This window comes from Rhamphochromis longiceps, linkage group LG8 (genome assembly GCF_057381845.1).
Source record: "Rhamphochromis longiceps isolate RC_006_pf linkage group LG8, R_longiceps_female_GT1.1, whole genome shotgun sequence".
Taxonomy (NCBI): Eukaryota; Metazoa; Chordata; class Actinopteri; order Cichliformes; family Cichlidae; genus Rhamphochromis; species Rhamphochromis longiceps.
The window spans coordinates 4937016-4945727 of record NC_140564.1 but is presented as its reverse complement, the minus strand read 5'-3'; the positions used below and the strand labels follow the sequence as shown (position 1 = coordinate 4945727).

The 8712-nt window shown below is 39.7% G+C and overlaps 1 long non-coding RNA gene across 1 annotated transcript in view; it reads right to left on the bottom strand.

Moving 5' to 3' along the window:
- LOC146662947 (uncharacterized) overlaps window positions 1-8712 on the bottom strand; it is a 177909-nt gene that overhangs the window by 34171 nt on the left and 135026 nt on the right. The window lies entirely within an intron of this gene.

Below are 8712 nucleotides of genomic sequence, written 5' to 3'. Positions count from 1 at the left end.
GCTGATGTCTTGTCATAAATTTGTGCATTTATTTAAATACTGAGGTTTTCTGGAGGAAGACCTAAAGGGTACTAGCTGCTCTAACTCCATGTTTTTCTTCTATTACTTTGCACATGCTTGATAGCTGTTTTAGCTCCCTATCAGTTCCTTTAAGCCAACTCTTAGATAGTTTACCCACCTGCTGAATAACAGTGTTCCACACCCACTAACATTATACAGATCCAAGAGAAAAGAGACTGTAACGCAGTCTGATGTCTAAGCTTTAAATGAACAAGACTCACTTGTACATACACTTTGGCCATGTTTAATACAAACTCTGTCTCTTGCTCTATGGCAGCTGAGAGATGCTCCAGCCTCCCCATGCCCTTAATTGGATAAGTGGAAGAAAATGGGTAGGTGGATTCAAGCCCTTCTTACTCGCAAAGTGTTTTTGCAAATGTGATTGCATTGAGGGGACAGTAAGTTGAGAAGGTCTAAAACTACTGTAGATATTACAAGTACGGCAGGTTGTTTCAATCATTACATGACCACTAAAATATACTTGGAAATATTTTTCCACTTTTGCCACTAGGGGGAGGTGTTGCTCAAAAGATTATTGCAGCGCATTGGCACTGAAAGTGAGACAAATAATTTAAAGGACCTGGTAGTAAACAAATGTTTATTTTCATATAGCCATATAGAAACAAAGAATAAATAGAAACAATGTATAGCAACAGAAACTTTACAAAAGAGAAATAATGTGATGCTTTTAATAATATTATTGGTAACTGCACTTCAAATGCAACAGATGTCCAATAAAAATGTTCTATTATCTACAAAATCAACGTGTGTGCTGAAACTATGTAAGTCTGATCTAAAAAAGCCTGTTAGAGATGACACACGATGCAATAATGTTTTAAGTTGAAATAAACAAAAAAAAACAAACCCGGCAAAAACTAAAGTACGCAATCCATTTCTGAACCTTCAGGTTCATCCATAAATTTACTGACTAACCAGATCTGACGCTGCTAAGTATAAAGCAGCGTACTATGCTATATAGGGAATGTTAAAGAACTGGATATGTGAAAGCATTTTTCTTCCCTTCACTAAGTGCTACAAAATAGTCGTCTGTGCCAACTGCCCGGTGGGAGATGGGAAAGACACACAAAGGTTTTGGGCCAAAGGAAGGTAGCACCAAGGACCAGCTGCAGGCCAGTGTGCATCATTGGAATGCACGCACCTTTTATCACCATACCCCTGGTGATAGCCATCCTGATAACCGTGTTCGTTGATGGTAACCATAGCCACCATATTAGTCTTCAGGGCAGCGCATGCCAAGCCACTGCTGGATGGCCATCTCCTGTCTGCGGAGCTGCATAGCAGGCACGTGCAGAGGGGGGGGCTAGAGGGGCTTGAGCACCCGCCCCTTTCCTGATGGGTGCCCAAAGTGCCCTTTTGTTGAGGCAACTTTTTAAAAAAATATATATATATATTTTTTTTAATGTGTGTGTGCGGAGTCCTGTCTGTGCCCCTCAACAATAATATTTAACTATTAATCACAGTTTTGCTAAATAAAAGGATCTGGCTTGCATCAGTCACATGATCACATTTAACCAATGATCGCCCTTGACGGCAGAACGCGCTGGTTACGAGCCGGGAACGAGCTCACAAAGAGCACGCGCATTTTTAGCGGTCCGGAGCTGTAGGAGAAACACAAGTTAACTCAGAGACACAGACTGATGCGACACAACCAGTAAGTAGGTGTACAGCGTGCACTGTAGTGTGTAGCACACAGGAGTATTAGCTTATTAGCTTAAATGCATATACTATTATACGAAATGCATATACTATTATATATTGTACATATATTTATTAGTTTCAGATGTAGCCATTCTTGTATTTTGCTTGTTTACATTATTGTATTTTGCACAACTCTGTTGCTTGTGAAGCTCGCACACAAGAATTTCACTCACATGTGCTTTACCAGTGTACCTGCACATGTGATGTGACAATAAAAGTGATTTGATTTGATTTGATTTTTGATTTATTACGTACACGTTGGTAAGCTGTCTTGTTGCAACTGACGAACTGAAACAAACGAGCGTGCTGTGTGTGCAACAGCGCGACAAACATTACCTGTCCTTTTATTAACTGCACATGTAGTGCTGGTCACAGCTGCTGGCTACCTGTGTAAGGCTGTCATGGGTCTGTAGCTCTGTCACCGTTTTAGGGAACATATTTAGTTTTAAAGTAAGTTTCCGGGCTTTTCCTGCCTTTCTGGAGGGATTATATTTCACTAAAAAACAATTTAATATGCATGTCCACATAATTATGCATTATTATAATTATAATATATTAAAAACACACGCTGTATTTTAAAGAACATACATTAAGAAGCAGATTATATTAGATTTATATTTTAAATAAGACAAAAGTTGGATTTTACAGCAGTAAAATTATTGTATCTCTACAGTTTAAACATGTAATAAGCTTTGCCCTGCACAGAGTGGATAGTGAAACAAATGGAATCATCATAATGACATTATTTCATATTTATTACTTCCCCCTCCTCATTGCTTTATTATTGTAACTCTAGTAATAAATAATAATGTAAGGATTCTGGATCAGCACCATGATGCCCATAGTATATACAGTATTCTGAAGAAGGACATGAGGAGGAAACAGCAGGAGCTGTGTGAAGCTACTAAAGGCAGTGCTATAACATTTTTCTGTCATCATTTTATTATAGATTAAGTGCAAGAGTTGTTAGGTGTGGATGATTAGATTATAGTTTATTGCAATAGCAAGTTGTGCCTTGTTCTCACATAGCAAGTGGAGAGTGATATATGAAATGATGGAAGGAAGAAGAAGGAAGAGTGATTCACAGGCAGAGCCTAAATGATTTCTCACAGTTTTTTGTTGCCTTATGGTTCCAAGCGCTGTCACCAATCTTTGCATTTTGTTATTATCTCATGACACTTGTTTAATCAGCTACCATCTCTCCTCTGGACTTTTTAATGTCTACAGTCTCAGATCAACACAGCCCTGCCCTTCCCATATTAGATTCTTGATGAATGTGTGTTGTTGTTATTCAGCCTGGTTCAATGTGCCCCTTTTTAACTTTGAGCACCCGCCCCTTTAAACCTCTCTGCACGGCCCTGCTGCATAGAGTCTACCAGGTCATAGATAATGGCCATGGACCACATGGGTGAGGGGTACCAGCACTTAACATTGCCGTCCTTCCCCACCAGCAGCATGGAGAAGTATTCTGGGCTGATTTGGAAGTAGTTTCTCATGTCCTTCACGAGGGTAGCTGAGAGCCCTTCACGCTCCACGGTAGCACTCCCTGGATGGACCAGAGGATCAGGTTAGGAACAACCTATTAAAGAGTGAATTTCACAATAGATGTAGCACATCGACATTTTCCTCTTCCTCTAAACTTATCACACTGAACTCAGATACCAAAAAAGTAGAGACCTTAGCTTTCAGAAAATATATCTGTTCACTATTTTGTATTAAAAATTCTTACCATTGATAGGATAGAGCTCCAAGACTCCGCCCATATCTGGCAACTGTGTGCCAACCAGCTTCAGAATGGCGATGTGCCTCATGCCTGTGTAACCATGGCAACCTTTTTTTGAAAAGACATCAGAATGAGGCAAACAATTTTTAGACAACAGCATGACTTCAAATGAGAACAGCAGTATGCTATCAAAGTTTACCTTGGACTATGACCCTGACTGACATGACCAGAAGAGCCTCGGCAAGCAGATTTACAGATGCTGGGAGGAAGTCATACTTGTTTTCTGCAAACAGAACAAAATGTGAAGACACGTACTGAGCAAGCTGCCAACACATCACTGTAATGCACGCCAGAAAAATTAACACTGTTTTTTAAATCTATTTATCCAGATGTGAAAAATAAAAGTTGTGTGCATGTGTTTACTGTCAGGTAATCACCGGCACTGGCAGACATTTTCAGAAGTAGGATGCGGCTGGTCCCCAATGTTACAAAGCCTAGCCTGAGAGCAAGAATGTAGGCTGATGAGCCGGAGCACAGCCTGGGGCACAAGGGCACATGGCTGCGACTGGAAATGGATCCAGCCAAACCTGCTGGAATACATACAAACATGCACGCACACATGTTTATCAGACTTCCCCTTTACATTATGATTATTATACTGCCAAAGAATTTTTTAAAACTGTTGTGTGTGTCTCAGAAAGGTTTTAAAAAGACAACATTGACAGGATGTAAGTGTGAACTAAAACTTGCAGAAATAATGATCAAATACAAGACACTAAAAATAACACTGCGGGTTAATTTGGTTAAAAGAATATCACTCTGATTATGTTGTGTGAGCCGTTTAGAGATATGTGGTGGCTTTTCCTTTAATGGCTCATCTGTGAAACAGCTTATGAGGAGAAACAACTCAGTATAATGCAATACAAAGATGACCGTGTCATTGAGACTATATACCCCTTATCTTGTATATCAATATTCAGTAAGATGACCTTTATATTCCAAGAAATCTATGTATCAGGCAAGCTTTCAGGTCAATTCTTTAAGTAATCCAAGAGTTTTATGTGGATGTTGGCTGTTTTTGTTTATTCTCTGTCAAACTATGACTCAATAAGCACTGTTGCAACAGGGCTCACAGGGATTTTCAGTCTGGTTATTGTGTCATTTGGCATACCATAACATTTTCTTCCAATTTCTCTTCCTTAACAGTAATTTTTTGACAGCCACCCTCACAATGACACCATTTCTGATGTGGCTTCAGTAAGCAGTATATGGATCAACTGCAAGCCCAGATGCATCTCTCAGGTCCTGTGTCAGGTCTTTGCTGCATTTTTTCACCCTGATTTTTCACACTTCAAAAGCTTCAGGAGGTTTTTGCTCAGCGCAGCATCAGCACCACGGAAATACACGGATAAACTGAGCAGATATTTGAAGTTTACACAGCTACATTCTCGCCTGAAAATATGTTAAACGTTTATTTTGTGACCCAGAAAGAATAATAAGGGTAACATTAAAATTAACTAGCTGCCGCCATTGTTGGAAACTGAGCAGGGCTGCGCTACGAATTCTGGGACAAGGCTTCCTCTTCTTCAAGGTTTAACGGCAGCTGGCATCCTTGTACATGCACTGCTGCCATCTTCTGCTTCAGTCCGTTATTACACCCTTAAATACTACTACTTATTCCTGCGTCTTTTGGGATCTTACAAAGCTTCAAACGACACATCAACTATTAAATTAGTCGTCGACGATTTTGATAGTCGACTAATCGTGGCAGCCCTAGTCCAAATCAGTCTTCCAGCATGATGATGACCTAAAACATACCGGCCAAAGAAGTAGTACATTAAGGTCATTGAGTGGTCTAGTCAGTTTCCAGACCTCAATTGTATAGAAAACCTGTGGAGGGAGCTTAAGCTTTGAGTTCCCAAGTGGCAACTGAGAAACCTAAAGGACTTAGTTTCTGTAAAAAGGACCGGGCCAAAATCACTCCAGAGATGTGTGCAAACCTGGTGACAGACTATACGGCTGTACTGGCCAAGAGTTCCTTCACAAAGTACCCACTTGTGTTTTACTTGTGTATCAAATACTTTTTTCACTCAGTGACATGTGAATCCATTCATAACTCTGATATAATGTTTTTTTTTCTATATTTGTTAAAATAAAACTGCCATTAAAAATTAGACTTCATTTCTGTGTAAGTGAGCAAACGTATAAATTCAGCAGGATCAAATAATTTTCCCCGACTGTGTAAATGTCACTGACTTTGGCATTGTGTTGGTCATGCCTGATTGTTTTTCTTTGTGCTTTAGGGGATCATCAGAGTGCCTGCTCCCTGCCAGTACGCCCACAAGTTGGCTTTCCTTGTGGGTCAGAGCATCCACAAAGAGCCCAATATGAAACTGGATGACCAGCTTTTCTACCTTTAAAGATAAAAAGGCCCAGTTTGCATAGGAAATCTTATTTACTCATTTTTGTTGTTTGAGCTTAGTTGTTGTTGTTGTTTTGGAGGCAAATTGAATGCAATCAGTTATACTTTGAGGATCTGTTTGGGTTTAAGTGATGGGAAAAGTCTGTATTTGTTGAGTATCTATAATCTTTGGTTTTGTTATATTTGAGACTTTTATTGTCATCATTTGCAGCACAAGATTTAGACCTAGATGCTGTCTCTCACTTTCTGCATTCAATTAATCAATAAATCTGAGTTTGTAATTCCTGGCATTTCAAAGCAAGTCAGTCCAATATTACATTACAAAATATCAAATTTTGTTTGTTTTTTTTTATATAAAAGATTGCACATGCACACCCACACAATAATTTGTAACCATCAATATAGGCTGATAATTCTTATCATAAAGCTAGCACACAGTTGCAGACTTTTAAACAATATGGTCTTCAAGACACCATGGGGAAAGCTTAAACTGTTTGATTATAAATTGCCAGAGAGATACTCCCTACAGTATGTGACAAAATTTAATCGATTTGATTGATGGCCCTAATCATGACCTTTTGACCTCCCCCCTCCCCCCGGAAGTGTGTAATAAGCGTGACGAATTGCATCCGGAGAAGGGAGGGGTGGGAAACCCCCGGCATCCGGAGAAGGGAGGGGAAACCTGTTGTTGGAAAAAAAAGAAAAAAGTTTTTAGAGGGAGGGAGGGTCTGCAGCATGGGAGCGGAATAAAAGCAGAGCGGTGATGCAGCAGCTGATTCTGTGCTGTATAGAGAGACAGAGCGGCAGTTAGTTTTCCACAAACTCATAGTTTGAATTCTGTTTCAATATTTTGTCAATTTTCTCTGTATTTTTTTTTTTTTTTTTTTTTTTTTACAATAGCGGATGTAATTTTACTTTCTTAAGCTGCACCGGCGCTTGTAATGGGAAAAAAGAGTGACTTCTTATTGCCTGTAGAGAACCGTTTCTTTCAATAGTATTTTATTTTCCTATAATACAGACGCAGTAAAAAACCTTTAAGATACACCATAGCTTGTGATGAAAAGAAGAACTTACTATCCGTTTGTAACCTACAGGCTGCCTACCTCGTATGTGTAAAAATGAATAAATATCCCTTAGTGAATACTACTTTTCCTTTTGAGAGTCCCTTTTACAAGTGACTGAAAAACAAACCATAATTGCCGTGACAGGCGATCTTGTTACACACACACACACACACACACACACACACACACACCCCGCGGGTCAAGGAGGAATGAGACAGCAGATATCAGTTTTTTCTCAATGCTTATAACCTATATTGCGCCCCCCAAAAAAAATATTATTATTATTATTATTAAAACATCTATATGAGGTAGGTTTTGCGCAGCCTGCTCCTTGGTAGAGTTTTTTTCTTCATTACTTTTAGCTACTTTTACAATGGGTTTTCTCAATAGACAGAAAATGATGACACTGAGGAGTCAACAGCCGATATTATCATTGCTTGTAACCCGGTAAATAATTTCGTACATCTCCTCCCCTAAAATAAGCCTTAGTGGAAAAAAGCTCATATTCGAATAAGTTTATTAAAGCACCCCCTCTGTGGGAAAGAGTTTTTTTTCTCAGAGTCAAGTTTAAACCATGAGGCGAGTTTTGTCAACAGGAGGCGAACAAGAACAACTGTTGCCCATAAGGTAAAACAAATATCCGCCTCTAAGTCGTATTTTACCGTTGCAGAATGCGGAAAACAGACAGCCCTCACAAGAAGGTATTCAAAAAAAGGAAATTGGATACCTCAACTCTCCCGACTGCACACACACACACACACACACACACACACACACACACACACACACACACACACACACACACACACACAGAGAGAGAGAGAGAGAGACCCGAAGGATGAGGAAAAAAAAAAAACCCCTCTCTAACTGACAATATTGTCAAGAGAAAGATGCGAAAAAACAGATGCCTCGCTAGACGAGGATAAAATGAGAGAAGAAACGGGAGGGGAGTCAAAAGAGCCGATATCTGCTCGGCCCCTACTATGAAAGTTCTACCAATCGCGAGGAAGAATCCGTGAATATTATGTCAGCATCCCGTTCAAACAACGCCGCCGATCAGAGCGCCAGGGCCATCTCGCCAGATCTGTTCGTACCTCACCCCGGTAAGTTTTTTTTTTTTTTTTTTTCTTTACGACTTTAAATTATATATCAACAGAGATGTCAATAATTTGATTACTTTCTTTTAGATTTCTACATCAATGATTTCACGCAAGTGGACTACGGTACGATTAAATAAGTATATATCATTTTTTTAAATAAGTTTAGATAGACTTGTTTTATCAAAAAATCTGATACTTACAGAAGCTATCGATAGTGCGGAGAGTAGCAGCATAAATCCGGCCGTTTTCCGTGCCGAATTAGACGCCATACTACCCGCAGAACCTCCACTGCCGCCGCGGGGAAAAGAAGAACAAGAAGACGACGTTATTTTCGTCTCCGCATACCGGGAGAACTGCGGAGAAATAAGTTTTAAAACCGAAGGTAAACAATATGTTGCATTATCCGCCATTTTTTGAATAACAGGATGTGACGGAGTAATCCAAGTGTGTTATACCGCCCCTCCCGACCCGGAGCAGATTTTTAAAAGTTTGTTTTATTTCTCGACAGCGGTAATCGAGAATATACAGACCCCGCCGCCGGGCTGTTGATGCTGACATAGGTAGTTGCTTTATTTTGTCACAAAGCTCTTCTTTTTGTTTACCCTCAAGTAATGTTTCTGCTAC